Consider the following 15,357-nt stretch of genomic DNA (forward strand, 5'->3'; position numbering starts at 1 on the left):
AATTCTCTATCTCTCCCTCTTCCTCTCTGTAAAAAATCAATAAAATATATTTAAAAAAAAAAAAGAATTTGTATCAAATCAATGCCCTGAAATGAGCCTACACCACTCTGTATACTTACTACACAGAGTGCTCGTAAGTATATTGCTAATTCCTCCTGCTACCCAAAGATATGATGGTGGCAGAGGGGAAAGAGCAAGGACATTTTCTTTATATTGTGACAATGTTCTAATATGGTGCTTTAGATACTCAAATGGATCAGATATATACCCACCTGACGTTTTTATTATAACCACCTGACGTTTGTAGGCAAATTAGCTATCATTTCACGCTGAAGTTGCTAGAGGGCCAGACCATTATAAATAGGGAAGCAGGTTGTTTACCATGACAGTAGAAGTGATTTTTTCTCCCCTGAAGATATGGGTAAACAATGCGATTTAACAGCCTTTGAACGTGGGAGATATTTGAACATGAGTGGCCAGATTATTATAACCACCCATCAGTACTTCGTTGGGCCACCTTTTGCCTTCAATACTGCGGCGATTCTTCTTGGCATTGACTCCACGAGATGTTGAAAGGTGATGCCAGGAATCTGACACTATGCCTGATGAATAGCACTGTCCAGTTCTGTGAGATTTGATGGTTGTGGAACCAGCTGCCAGATGGCTCTTTAATTTAGTCCCACAAATGCTCAATTGGGTTGAGATCTGGTGATTGGGGGGCCACCTAAGCAAGGTAAAGTTTCCCTCATGTTCTTGAAACCACTCCTGGTCAGGGCTCATGCAGGAGGCAACCAATTGATGTGTTCCTTTCACATCAATGTTTCTGTCTTTCCTTCTCTCTTCCACTCTCCCTAAAAATCAATGGAAAGATATCTCCGAGTGAGGATTAACAACAACAACAAAAAAGTAAATAAATAAAAATTCTCATTAAAAAATAAATAGTCCTAACCGGTTTGGCTCAGGGGATAGAGCATCGGCCTTTGGACTGAAGGGTCCCAGGTTCAATTCCAGTCAAGGGCATGTACCTTGGTTGCGGGCACATCCCTAGTGGGGGGTGTGCAGGAGGCTGCTGATTGATGTTTCTAACTCTCTATCCCTCTCCCTTCCTCTCTGTAAAAAAAAAAAAATCAATAAAAAAATATATTTTTAAAAAATTAAATAAATAAATAATAAATAAATAAATAAATAAAAGGAGGGAAAGACATGGTCTTGATTGGGTGTGAGGACAAAGAAGAAAGGGCTGAGTCTGTCTTGTTTTCTGATATATCACAAGTGCCCAACACACATCCGTGCTAGTAAATAACTTTTAAACTTACGTTCCTTTATTTGTCAGAAAGAAAGAAGAGACAGCAGCAGTGGGTTCGCTTGCGCGTGGCCACGGGGTGGGAGCGGGGGTGGGAGCGGAGCCCAGGCGGGAACGTGCGGGCCGCCAGCTCGCCGCCCGCAGGGCCACCGCCGCCCGTGCCTGCCCTCGTGGGACTACCGCCGCCTCACAGAACGGATCCCCGGGGCTGCAGGGGCCAGCGGGACCGCAGGGACGCAGGGACTGACCATGATGGGGCTTGCGGCTGCCTTCCCCACCCGGATGGCGGTGGGCGCCACAAGTGCCAGGAGCTGTTTCCTATCCAGGTGGAAGGTGTCAAGCTCACAGTCAACAAAAGGTTGAGTAACCTTTTCCAGGTGAACCACACAGTAGCCCACAGCACAATCAGGGAGTCCACCTACCATTTCGGGGTCACATACGTGGGGACAAAGCAGCTGAGTCCCACAGAGACATTCCCTGTGTTGGTGGGTGACATGGACAGCAGTGGCAGCCTCAATGCCCAGGTCATTCACCAGCCGGGCCGGCCTCAGGTCCAAGATGGCCATCCAGACCCAGCAGTCAAAGGTTGTGAACTGGCAGGTGGATGGGGTGGACCGGGGTTCTGACTTCACAGCAGCCATCACCCTCGGGAACCCAGGCGTCCTGGTGGGTTCAGGCATCCTCGAGGCCTACTACCTCCAGAGCATCACCCGTGTCTGGCACTGGGTGGAGAGCTGGCCTACCACCATGGCCTGGGAGAGGGTACTGTCATGTCTCCAGCTGGCAAGTACACGTTGAACAACTGGTTGGCGACAGTAACGTCGGGCCAGGCAGGCATGCACGCCACATACTACCACAAAGCCAGTGGCCAGCTGCAGGCAGCTGAGGGGGGGTCCCTCAGCCTGGCCTGTGCCCTCTTGCAGTCTGGGACCCCTCAGGGAATGACCACCTGCTGGCGTAGGCCCACTCCCCGGGGGATTGGGCCTAAGATGGCAATCAGACATTCCTCTGGCAGCCCGGCAGCCCTCGGGGGATGTCCACTTACCAGCGGGGAGCAGGCCTAAACTGCAGTCGGACATCCTTAGCGCTGCTGAGGAGGCAGGAGAGGCTCCCACCACCACCGCTGTACTGGTAGCCATCAGCCTGGCTTGTGGCATGTGAGAGCACCCTGACCACCAGAGGGCAGCTCCTGCATTGAGCGTCTGCCCCCTGGTGGTCAGTGTGTGTCATAGTGACCAGTCATTCCCAGTCTTTCTGCTGGTAGGGTCAGTTTGCATATTACCCTTTTACTATATAGGATAGAGGCCTGGTGCACGGGTGGGGGCCAGCTGGTTTGCCCTGAAGGGTGTCCCGGATCAGGGTGGTGGTCCTGCTTGGGTGCCTGGCCAGCCTGGATGAGGGGATGATGGCTGTTTGCAGCTGGTCACACCCCCTTCAGGGTGGGGGTCCCCACTGGGGTGCCTGGCCAGTCTGGGTGAGGGGCTGAGGGCCATTTTCAGGCTGGCGGGTGACTGAAGCTCCCAACCTCTCCTTTTTTTCTTTTTTTTTTATTCTGGGATTTATTTACCTTCTATGGCTGTCACTGGAGCTGAGAGCCAGCTTTAGCTCTGAGGCTCAGCTCCAGCTCTGAGACCTCGGCTGCTGAAAGCAGGTATCTGGGCTTTGTTTAGCTTCTATAATTGAAACACTGTTGCAACTCCAGCTCTGAAGCCCGGCTGACTGAAAGCAGGTTTCTGGGGATTGTTTAGCTTCTAAAATTGCAACATAGTTGCTTAGAGGGCAGCTCAGAGCTGGGCGGCGGCAGGCGGGGAACCTTGGTTTCTTCCATCACTGGAGCAAGCAAGCCTCCTGTTCGCTTCAGCTGCCTGGCTGCCGGCCACCATCTTGGTTGGCAGTTAATTTGCATATCACCCTGATTAGGCAATGGGAAGCGTGTCGGAGGTACGGTTAATTACCATGTTTGTCTATTATTAGATAGGATAGATATATATAGATATATAGATATGTAGATAGATATAAATTGATACATAATGCTATATATGTATATATAAAAATGCCATATATATATATATATATATATATATATATATATGGCATTGCTATTATTATTTCTACTTTTGAAGCAAAATGTGAGTCCCACCATTTGATCCATTTGCCTCCTGGTCAACCTACCACATTTGGAATGAACCCCCCCCCCCCCGCCCCCCATGACTTACCTGAGGATGCCAAGAACAGGGCTCTGCTCTGGTTCAGACCAGCACATGCTCCAAGGACTCCAACTCTGCAATTTTCCCTTTCCCTCTCAGTGGCGGCAGCAGCACACTAACTCCCTCATGTCCACCTCTCTGGTAGTCTAAGGCTTGCCATTTCAGTCCAGTTTCCACTTGCCTTACCCTCAGAGTTTAAGGTTCATCTCTAAACTAAAGGCCCAGTGCACGAATTCGTGCATGGGTAGGGTTCGGCTGGACAGCCCTGATGGGGGCCGATTGGGGCTGAGCCAGCGGAGAAGAGGGGATGTAAGAGTTTGGCTGGCCAGCCCCACCCTTGATTGGGACTGGGCCAGTCATTTGGAGGCAGGCCACCGGAGGTTGCGTGGCCGTGGGGGGTCCACAGGAGGTTGGCCGGCTGGCTCTGCCCCCGATTGAGGTGGGGGAGGTGATTGGGGCTGGGCCGGCCAGGAGGAAGGGCCGTGGGAGGTCGGGGGAGCGGGGGTGATCTGGCCAGTTGGTCACCACAGTGCACATCATAGCGACTGGTCGTTCCGTCGTTCTGGTCGCTTGGCTTTTATATATATAGATTGTGGAATGAGAGGTTTCATTTTTTTTTATTTATTTATTGCTTAAAGTATTACAAAGGGTATTACATATGTGTCCATTTTATCCCCCCGCCCTAGACATTCCCCTAGCCTCCCCTATCCCCCAGTGTCTTATGTCCATTGGTTATGCTTATATGCATGCATACAAGTCCTTAAGTTGATCTCTTACCCCCCTACCTCCTGCCCCCCAACCCTCCCCGGCCTTCCCGCTGCAGTTTGACAATCTGTTTAAGGGAGCTCTGCCTCTGTATCTATTATTGTTCAAAAGTTTATAATGGTCTCTATTATCCATGAATGAGTGAGATCATGTGGTATTTTTCCTTTATTGACTGGCTTATTTCACTTAGCATAATGCTCTCCAGTTCCATCCATGACGTTGCAAATGGTAAGAGTTCCTTCCTTTTTAGAGCAGCATAGTATTCCATTGTGTAGATGTACCACAGTTTTCTAATCCATTCATCTACTGATGGGTACTTAGGCTGTTTCCAGATCTTAGCTATGGTGAATTGTGCTGCTGTGAACATAGGGGTGCATATATCCTTTCTGATTGGTGTTTCTGGTTTCTTGGGATATATTCCTAGAAGTGGGATCACAGGGTCAAATGGGAGTTCCATTTTCAGTTTTTTGAGGAAACTCCATACTGTCTTCCATAGTGGCTGCACCAGTCTGCATTCCCACCAGCAGTGCACAAGTGTTCCTTTTTCTCCACATCCTCTCCAGCACTTGTCGTTTGTTGATTTGTTGATGATAGCCAGTCTGACAGGTGTGAGATGGTACCTCATTGTTGTTTTGATTTGCATCTCTCGGATGATTAGTGACTTTGAGCATGTTTTCATATGTCTCTTGGCTTTCTGAATGTCCTCTTTTGAAAGGTGTCTATTTAGGTCCTTTGCCCATTTTTTGATTGGATTGTTTATCTTCCTTTTGTTAAGTTGTATGAGTTCCCTATAAATTTTGGAGATTAGGCCCTTATCAGATATGACATTGGCAAATATGTTTTCCCACACAGTGGGTTTTCTCGTTGTTTTGTTGATGGTTTCTTTTGCTGTGCAGAAGCTTTTTATTTTGATGTAGTCCCATTTGTTCATTTTTTCTTTAGTTTCAAGTGCCCTAGGAGCTGTATCAGTGAAGAAATAGCTTCGGCATATGTCTGAGATTTTGTTGCCTTTGGATTCTTCTAGAATTTTTATGGTTTCCTGTCATACATTTAAGTCCTTTATCCATTTTGAGTTTATTTTTGTGTATGGTGTAAGTTGGTGGTCTAGTTTCATTTTCTTGCATATATCTGTCCAATTTTCCCAACACCATTTATTGAAGAGACTATCTTGGCTCCATTGTATGTTCTTGCCTCCTTTGTCAAATATTAATTGAGCATATTGGTTCGGGCCGATTTCTGGGCTCTCTATTCTATTCCATTGATCTATATGCCTATTCTTGTGCCAGTACCAGGCAGTTTTGAGAACAGTGGCTTTGTAATACAACTTGATATCTGGTATTGAGATCCCACCTACTTTGTTCTTTTTCAGGATTGCTGCAGCTATTCGGGGTCTTTTTTTATTCCAGATGAATTTTTGGAGAGTTCGTTCTAGATCTCTGAAGTATGCCATTGGTATTTTAATGGGAAGTGTGTTGAATTTATAGATTGCTTTGGGTAGTATGGACATTTTAATGATGTTGATTCTACCAATCCATGAACACGGTATTCTTCCATCTGTTTATGTCTTCCTCTATATCTTTTTTCAACGTCCTGTAGTTTTCTGAGTAGAGGTCTTTTACCTCTTTAGTTAAGTTTATTCCTAGGTAGCTTAATTTTTTTGGTGCGATGGTAAACGGGATTGTTTTTATAATCTCTCTTTCCGAAAGTTCACTATTGGTGTATAGAAATGCCTCAGATTTCTTGGGGTTAATTTTGTATCCTGCTACATTGCCAAATTCATGTATTAAGTCTAGAGGCTTTTTGATGGAGTCTCTAGGGTTTTGTATGTATAATATCATGTCGTCTGCAAATAAGGACAGTTTTACTTCCTCTTTTCCAATTTGGATGCCTTTTATTTCTTCTTCTTGCCTAATTGCAATGGCTAACACTTCCAGTACTATGTTGAACAGGAGTGGTGAGAGGGGGCATCCCTGTCTTGTTCCTGTTCTTAGGGGAAATGGTGTTAGTTTTTGTCCATTGAGTATGATGTTGGCCTTGGGCCTGTCATATATGGCTTTTATTATGTTGAGGTATGATCCTTCTACTCCCACCTTGCTGAGAGCTTTTATCAGAAATGGGTGTTGAATTTTGTCAAATGCTTTTTCTGCATCAATTGACATGACCATGTGGTTTTTTTCTTTCAATTTGTTTATGTGATGTATCACGTTTATTGATTTGCGGATATTGTACCATCCTTGCATCCCTGGGATAAATCCTACTTGGTCATGGTATATGATCTTTCTGATGTACTGCTGGATCCGATTTGCTAAGATTTTGTTGAGGATTTTGGCATCTATGTTCATGAGGGATATTGGCCTGTAATTCTCTTTCATTGTGTTGTCTTTACCTGGTTTTGGTATTAGGGTGATGCTGGCTTCATAGAATGAGCTTGGAAGTGTTCCTTCCTCTTGAATTTTTTGTAGTAGTCTGAGGAGGATAGGTTTTAGTTCTTCCTTGAGTGTTTGGTAAAACTCCCCTGTGAAGCCGTCTGGTCCTGGGCTTTTGTTTGCTGGAAGCTTTTTGATGACTGCTTCAATTTCTTCCATAGTTATTGGCCTGTTGAGATTTTTAGATTCTTCCTGATTGAGTTTTGGAATGTTGTATTTTTCTAGGAATTTGTCCATTTCCTCCAGGTTGTCTAGTTTGTTGGAGTAGAGCTGTCCATAGTATTTTTTAACGATCATTTGTATTTCTGTGGGGTCTGTTGTTATTTCGCCTCTATCGTTTCTGATTTTGTTTATTTGGGTCCTCTCTCTTTGCTTCTTGGTGAGTCTGGCTAGAGGTTTGTCAATCTTGTTTATCCTTTCAAAGAACCAGCTCTTGGTTTCATTGATTTTCTGTATTGTTTTTTTGGTCTCTATGTCATTTATTTCTGCTCTAATCTTTATTATCTCCTTCCTTCTGCTCACTCTGGGCTTTTCTTGTTGCTCTCTTTCTAATTCTTTGAGTTGTAGAGTTAGATGATTTACTACCATTTTTTCTTGTTTTTTGAGATAGGCCTGTAGAGCTATAAACTTCCCTCTCAGGACTGCTTTCATTGTGTCCCATAGGTTTTGGATTGTTGTGTTTTCATTGTCATTAGTTTCCAGGATGTTTTTAATTTCTTCTTTGATCTCATTGGTAGCCCAATCAATATTTAATAGCATGCTATTCAGCTTCCAGGTGTTTGAGTATTTTGGGTTGTTTTTATTGTAGTTTATTTCTAATATTATGCCATCGTGGTCTGCGAAGATGCTTTTTATGATTTCAGTCTTCTTGAATTTGGGGATCCTTTGCTTGTGACCCAATATATGGTCTATTTTTGAATATGTCTTATGAGCATTTGAGTAGAATGTATATTCCTTAGCTTTGGGGTGGAGTGTTCTGAAGATGTCTATTAAGTCCATCTGATCTAGTGAGTCATTTAGGATTGCTGTATCTTTGCTGATTGTTTGTCTAGAGGGCTTATCCAGTGCTGTCAGTGGTGTATTAAAGTCCCCTACTATGATTGTATTTTTGTTGATCTCTCCTTTGATATCTTCCAGGAGTTTTTTTTATGAATTTGGGTGCTCCTGCATTGGGTGCATATATGTTTACCAGGGTTATATCTTCTTGTTGTATTGATCCCTTTAGTATTATGAAGTGGCCTTCCTTATCTCTAGTTATGGCCTTCACTTTGAGGTCTATTTTGTCCGATATAAGTATTGCTACCCCAGCTTTCTTTTCCTTTCCATTTGCCTGAAAGATATTTTTCCATCCTTTCACTTTCAGTCTGTGTGAGTCCCTTCTAATGAGGTGGGTTTCTTGTACACAGCAGATGTATGGGTCATGTTTTTTTATCCATTCAGCCACTCGATGTCTTTTGTTTGGAGCATTTAGTCTGTTTACGTTTAAAGTTATTATTGAAAGGTACTTGTTTGTAGCCATTTCTGTTTTTGTGTGGCTGTTTTCTTTCTGAGCTTTTTATTTCTTATTTTTATACCAGTCCCTTTAGCATTCCTTGCATTGCTGGCTTGGTGGTGATAAACTCCCTTAGCCTTTTTTTGTCTGTGAAGCTTCTTATTTCCCCTTCAAATTTGAACGATAGCCTTGCTGGATAGAGTATTCTTGGATTCAGTCCTTTGCTTTGCATCACTTCGTTAATTTCAGTCCATTCTTTTCTGGCCTGATGTGTTTCTGTTGAGAAATCATTTGACAATCTAATGGGAGATCCCTTGTATGTAACTTTCCGTCTCTCTCTTGCAGCCTGTAAGATTCTCTCTTTGTCCTGAACATTTGCCATGGTAATTATGATGTGTCTTGGTGTGGGTCTTTTCTGGTTCACCTTGTTTGGGACTTCTCTGGGCTTGTGTGAATTTTTTCTTCCCCACCTCAGGGAAGTTTTCTGATATTATTTCTTCGAATAGGTTTTCTAATCCTTGTTCGAATAGGTGTTCTAATCCTTCTGTTGTTCTGGTACCCCTATTATTCGTATGTTGTTTCGTTTCATGTTGTCCCAAAGCTCCCTTAGGCTCTCCTCCTGTCTTTTAATTTTTTTCTCCAATTGCAGTACATTTTGGGTGTGTTTTGCTTCCTTGTCTTCTAATTCACTAATTCGGTCCTCCGCTTCTCCTAGTCTACTGTTGATACTTTCAATGGAGTTTTTCATTGCAGCTATATCACTCTTCATTTCTTCTTGGGTCTTACTTAAGTTGTTGATTTTTTCATCTGTTTCTTCTAGCTTCTTCCATATGTTATCGATTTTTTCATCTGTTTCTTCTTGCTTCTTGCAGAGGTTGTCGATTTTTTCCTCCATCCGGTTTATGCACTCTAGGACCCTTATTCTGAATTCTTTTTCTGTAATGTTGCATGCCTCTGTATTACTTAGCTGCTTTTCTGGAGAGTCCTCCTTCTCTTTCCTTTGGGGGTTTCTTTGTCTACCCATGTTTGATCTCACTGACATATCTAGACGTTGAGTCGTTCAGTGGTTGCTCCCTTGGTGGCAGTAACTCCTTGGTCTGTGGTTGTTCTTCGGGCGGTTGTGGTAGCAGCTGCTCTTCAGTTGGCAGCAGCTCCTCTGGTAGGTGCTGTTCACAGCTGTGGTGGCTCTTCTGGCTGGTGGGGCGAGGTTTCACGTACAGCTGCTGTTCCTCAGCAGAGGGTGTGGTGCTCAGGAGGTTGCTGTTGCTTGGACCTGCTGCGTTGATTTAAAGGCACAAAATACAACACAACAAGGCACCACGTACCAGGCACTATACACAAATATATTCACGATATTAATAACCCCAAATAAAGGTGACCACCCGAATTAAGAGAATTAGGGGACAAGGAAGAAGGAAGAGAAAAAGATAAAAGAGAAAAAAGAAAAGAAAAGTAGGAACCAAAAAAAAGAAGTGCAAAAATGAAATTGGGAAAAAGGAGGGGGGAAAATAAAAGCGAGAAAAGAAAAGAAAAGAAAAAAAAAAAAGAGCGCAAAGAGAGAATGAAGTGGAAGAGGGGAAGAGACTTTTTCTATGAGGAGAATACTCCTATAGAACAGCCATTAATCCCAACAAATTCCAGCAACAGCTCCCTGGAGATGAATGCAAACTAGAAACAACCAATAATATAATGATGAAAATAGAATGGAGAACACTAATCCCAAAATAAAATAAAGAGAAAATAAAATGGCACTTTAAAAAATGGTAAAATGGTAGCAGTAATAATACTGGTTAAAAATAAGAAGGTAGTAATTAAAAGGGTAAAATCAGGTGATGGGAAAAGAAGAAAAAAAAAGAAAAGAAGAAAAAAAAAAGAAGAAGAAAAAAAAAGAAAAAAAATGAAAAAAATTGGTTTCTTAGTTAAAAGGTGAAAAAAAAAAAATTGCTGTAGTGAAGGTCCCTCAGTTCTTCTATTCTTCAGTGTGGCTCGCCTTAGACCTGCCAGGTATTCAGGAGAGTTTTGAGTTTCCCTGCGATACACTGTTCCTCTGTGTTGTAAACCACAGTCCTTATTTTAAAGCAGGCCGCATTTGTTTCCCAGACTGCCTTATTTTGTGATTAGCAAAGAGTCAGTTTGTGGGTCAGCCTCTGGGTGGCAGTGTTCTGGGGTTGGCCTCTGAGGCTATAGGGCCTCTCTGTCCAGTGGAAGTTCACTGCCCAGAGCTGGCTGCGTAATAGTTAGTTACCAGCACTGTGTTGTTGCTGGGATTGAAAATCCCTCTATAGGCCAGACCCTGTTAACTCCCAGGGACTGATCAGGGTATTTTAATCCTTGATCTCGTTCAGGGTGGAATCTGGGTGTGGCTGTGCTCCTTGCCTGGGGGCTGGGGGGAGGAGTCTCACTCTCCAGAGGGAATGGCTGCCCCAGTCCTGGGCTCAGGGGTGTCTCAGCACTCATTTCGCTGCCACCTCTCCCGGCTCCCCCTCTCTCCTCCATCTCTCCCCAGATTCCACTCCTCCGCACCCTCTCCCTCTCTTCAGCACAGGTGAGTGTCTATATCCGAAATGTCCCATGAACAGGATTCAGTGAAAACAAACAAACAAACACCGGCCGCGGAACCGGGGAAGGCTTGGTTTCTGTAAGCTTCTTCTCTTACTGGGACTGCATGGTCTGGTCAGCTCTTCAGGCTGCCCCCTTTAGGCTCAGTCCTCTGTGATCACAGAACCCAGCTCTCAACTTCCCCGGTGGGGCCAGGAATCCCGAGGTTCTCCTTTCCCCCGTCAGGGGCTGTGCCTGTCCCAAGGGACGCGGCTGTCTGCTACGCGGTCTCCCTCCGACTCTCTGGGCTCAGAGGTCTGGGAACCTTTCCTGCCCAAATCCCTGGTTTTTTTACCTTTCCAGGGGAGTTCTGCTCTTCCCGGCTGCAAACCGTCTCACCAGCTGAGCAATTTCGCCAATTCGGTGTGGGTGTTACTAGTTTCAGCTGCTCACTCCATTTGCTCCGGGACACGACCTGGGACGCGTCTGCCTATATCGCCGCCATCTTCCGTCTCGAGAGGTTTCATTTTGTGTTAGGGAATTTCAGGCATCAACAAGCAGGTGGGGTATGAGGCCAGCCACACCCAGTCCTGTAGGCTGCCACTCACACATATGTTCCACTCAGCCACTGCCCCCTTGGCGAAGACCTTCCCCTTACTGATCTGATTCACTGGGCACACCTCTCAAGCTCCCCAAGTCTTCCTCTTGGAGAAAGAAAATAAGTTCAACTGATTTGAGCATTTCTGTCCAGGGTGCCTAATTCCCATGTTTGAATGTGTATTTTTCATTTGTAAATGTACTGGTATATGTGTCAGAATGCAGGCATAGCATAAAAGAAAAGTTAATGATGCTGAAGACAAATATTTTACTTTTCCCATTGAGTTTTTATTTTCTCTCTGTTCTTTCAAAACCTTCCCAGATCTCATCTCAGCTAAGAAATACTTGCTCTAGTCAGTCATGTGAAGGGTGTGTGAGTCAACTTGAAACCGGACTGCAACTTCTTGCTCCCAGTGGTCACAATGAAAACATAACTCAGATTTCTCCAGGCCATTTCCTCCACTAGAGGTATTTTATTCCCTCTAGGAACTTTTAGCTAACAAAGCAGTTTCAGGTGTAAAATCTCAAAGTTAAATGTTTTCTTTTTCATTGATATAAGTGACATGTAACATTGAATAAGTTTGAGGTGTACAATGTGTTGGTTTGATACATTTATATATTGCAATCTGATTTTTGCATAAATTTTTTTCTATAGAAAATACACCTATATACTATAACATTCAAAAGATACGAAATGATAAGTTGCAAAAATGGTCTCTGTTCCTCACTTTTCTCTCATCCATCCAGGTCTTTGCAAAGACAATATTGTTATTAGGTACTTGTATATTTCTAGATATTCCAAGATTTTCCAAACAAAGACATATATATTAGTTGTGCCCTTTAGGCACCACATAAATATGAGCAGACCATGGTGAAGACTGCAAGTTGCCTGTCCCAGCAGCCATTCTCCCACTCTTCTTAAAACAGCATCCCAAACTTTTAGGGGCTGCTCATTGCTGTTTAGGTGCTGCCTGTGACTGGCCTTGGGCAATGTGTTTGGAGACACAAAGCAATCCACAGTTTATGCCTGCTTCTGCTTGGCCTGGGTGTGTGTGGGAAGGACCAAGTTGTGCACCCAAACTGGCTTTTACCAGCACCAGGCCTGGGGGCAGGTCAGCAAAAAGTCTAAGGCACCCCAAGATCTGCCTCCACCTGCCAGCTGCCTGCTAGGTCAGTCACTGAAAGAGCCTCCGGTGGTACTTGAGCTACATGAGGTAGGTTCTCAGTGAGTCATCAGGTAGGGGCGAGTGGTGGTATACCAAATCCAGCTGCCACCCGCTGGGTGCTTGCACACCTTTGTGTGGGGCAGGATCTCAGGGAGTCATCAGGATGAGACCAGCAGTTTATATCAGGCCCAAGTAGACCAAGATTCGGTTGTGTGAAAGGAGGCCTCTGTATCCGCTGGGCGTGCAAGGGGAAAATGTCCCCCATCCTCGAGCCACACAACTCATTCTGCCCCACACTCTGCCAGGGGCCCAAGCTCAGCAGGGCAGGGCTGCTGGGAGTTAGGAGGGTGGGATCTCCCGAGAGGGGGAAGTGCCAGTCAGGCTTTGGGGAATGAGCCACACCACTAAGTCTGTCCCAGAATCTTCTCAGACCTCAGCAGGGTGGAACCACCAAGAGTATGGAGGGTGGGGGTTGCTGGGATCCCAGAGTGGAGCTAGAGGATCTCCTATGAAGGAGAGGTGCCAGTCAGCTTCATGAGAAATTGCGGGGAACGGCCCCTACCCCAAACCACACAACTCAGTTACTGACACTGCCTGAATCTGCTCGGACATCTACACCTCGGCCCAGCAGCTGACTCCTCAGCTAGGTGCCTGCTCTGCAGGGTGGCGTGAGAGGGAGGACCGAGGGTGGGGCTATTGCATTCCCCCAGGCTGATGCCCTATAGATGGGCATGTACCACCCAAGAAAGATGGTATCTGTGGTGTGGGAGAATGACTCAGCACAGGAATACTGGTGGCTGTCCCTTCAGCTCTGTTCCCAGAGCCTCTTCTCATGTGACTCTCTCCCTCCGCTAGAGCCAGGGTGAGTGGCTGTGAACGAGATTTTGTGTATTGGCACTTTAAGAAGGTGCCCGTGTCTCCAGCAGACTCCTGTCTCTCCCTGGTGGACAGGATACCTGCTGATTTTCACAGCCAGATGTTATGTGGGTTCTTCTTCCAGGCTCTGGTGCTCTGAGCCGGGGAGCTCTGTGTGGGACTGAAACTCCACACTCTTCATGGCGAGCCTTTGCAGCTGACATATTCCTCAGGACCCTCAGCTGCCACCGGTGGGAGCAGGGCCATTCCTTTTCACCTCTTGTCCTTGTCTCAATGTGGCTTCTATAAAACCTTGGCTATAAGACTTCTCTTCAGCTGGTCTCAGTTGCTTATTCAGGTAGATTGCTCTATATTTTAACTGTAATTCTAGTTTGATCCTGGGAGGTGGTGAGTGTAACATCTATCTACTTGGCAGCCATCTTCTAGTATCCTCCCACTCAGCCTTTAAAAAAATAATAATAACTTCTTGATTTTGAGGGGGAAACATCCACTTGCTGTTACACTTATTTATGTATTCATTGGTTGGTTCTTGTATGTACCCTGACTGGGGATCAAACCTGCAGCCTTGACATCTCGGGAGGATGCTCTAACCAAAGAGCTACCCTGCCAGGGCTCTCCCACACAGCCTTTTAAACCACCTATGCACTATTGAACTTGGTCCTCAGAATCAGCAGGTGAACAATTGTCAGCTTCAGGTATGAAACCTCATTGTCCACTAGCAGGCTGCCGAGACTACCCTCTTTGTTCATGGATTTCTTAGAGGGATTCAATTTTTAAAAAATCATTCAAGTCCATATACACTCAGAAAGGGAAAATTAAGCCTGGCAGCATATAAAAAGCATGGTATTGATAAAAAATGTTGTCCAACAAATAAACTTTTAGAAAAACTCCAGTAGATGGCAGTGTTGGCTAACTTTTTCCTTAAAAAATAAAGTTCAAGATGCTAATTAAATTTTGTTGGGTAAGTTAAATATTTTTTTAATTTCTAAATATGAATTGAATGTGTTTTTAAATTTTATATTGTGCTCTAAATGGTAAAAATAAGGAAAATCTTCAAGTGGTAATGTAAACAATAATAGAGTAATTGAGTGGTAATTAGCATTGAGTGCTAACAAGGGCTAAGGACTTTATTATGGACCTCTCAAAATTCATATGTCAAAGCCCTTACCCACACTCTGCCTTTGTATATAGGGTCTTCAGGAGATAATTAAGTTTAAGTAAGGTCACAAGGGTGGGGCCTAATCCACTAAGACTGGTGTTCCTATGAGAAGAGGAAGAGACCCCAGACACCTTTCTCTCTGTGGACACAAAGAGGAGAGGTCATGCGAGGACACAGCAAGAAGGCAGAAGTCTACAAGCCGGGAAGAGAGTCCTCACCAGAAAACAATCATGATGACATCTTGACCTTGGACTTCTAGCTTCCAGAAATGTGAGAAAATAAGTTCATGTTATTAAGCCACCCTGTCTGTGGTGTTCTGTATGGCAGCCTGAGGCACTAACACACACTTCCCTAACATTATATCTTTAAGCTCTCACCGCCCTGAGGTAGGAATTACTGTATCTGTTGTACTGAGAACACTGAGGGAAAGGGATAAATTGCTTAACAGTATCCAGTCTAAAACAATTCACTGTAGGGTTCCCTGATTGTAACGTCCCTGGCTGGTTCCACCACAGACGATGACCTCTATGTGGCCGCAGCCAAGGGTCTACTTTCTGTCTTCATTGTGCTCAACCTATCGGCACCATTTTACACAGGTTTTCACACCCTCTTCTGGAAATTTGGCTTCCACAGCCCATGCTTGCTTCTGTTCTTCCTACTTCTTTGGTCATTCTTCCCAGGTGGGCTTTGTTGGTGTCCCTGCATGTCTTTGATTCTAAACCTGGCCTGGGCTTCTTGTTTATCTGCAGGCATTCCCTGGTGATCTGAACCAGTCTCATGGTAATTGCTACAGCCTCCAAACTGGTTTTCCTGCTTCCATACCTGTCC

General features: G+C 44.8%; 1 pseudogene; it reads left to right on the top strand.

Moving 5' to 3' along the window:
* Positions 1 to 566: 566 nt before the first annotated feature.
* LOC118675582 lies at positions 567 to 3,660 on the top strand (annotated as a pseudogene).
* Positions 3,661 to 15,357: the final 11,697 nt, after the last annotated feature.

Source organism: Myotis myotis, unplaced genomic scaffold (assembly GCF_014108235.1).
Source record: "Myotis myotis isolate mMyoMyo1 unplaced genomic scaffold, mMyoMyo1.p scaffold_m19_p_2, whole genome shotgun sequence".
Taxonomy (NCBI): domain Eukaryota; kingdom Metazoa; phylum Chordata; class Mammalia; order Chiroptera; family Vespertilionidae; genus Myotis; species Myotis myotis.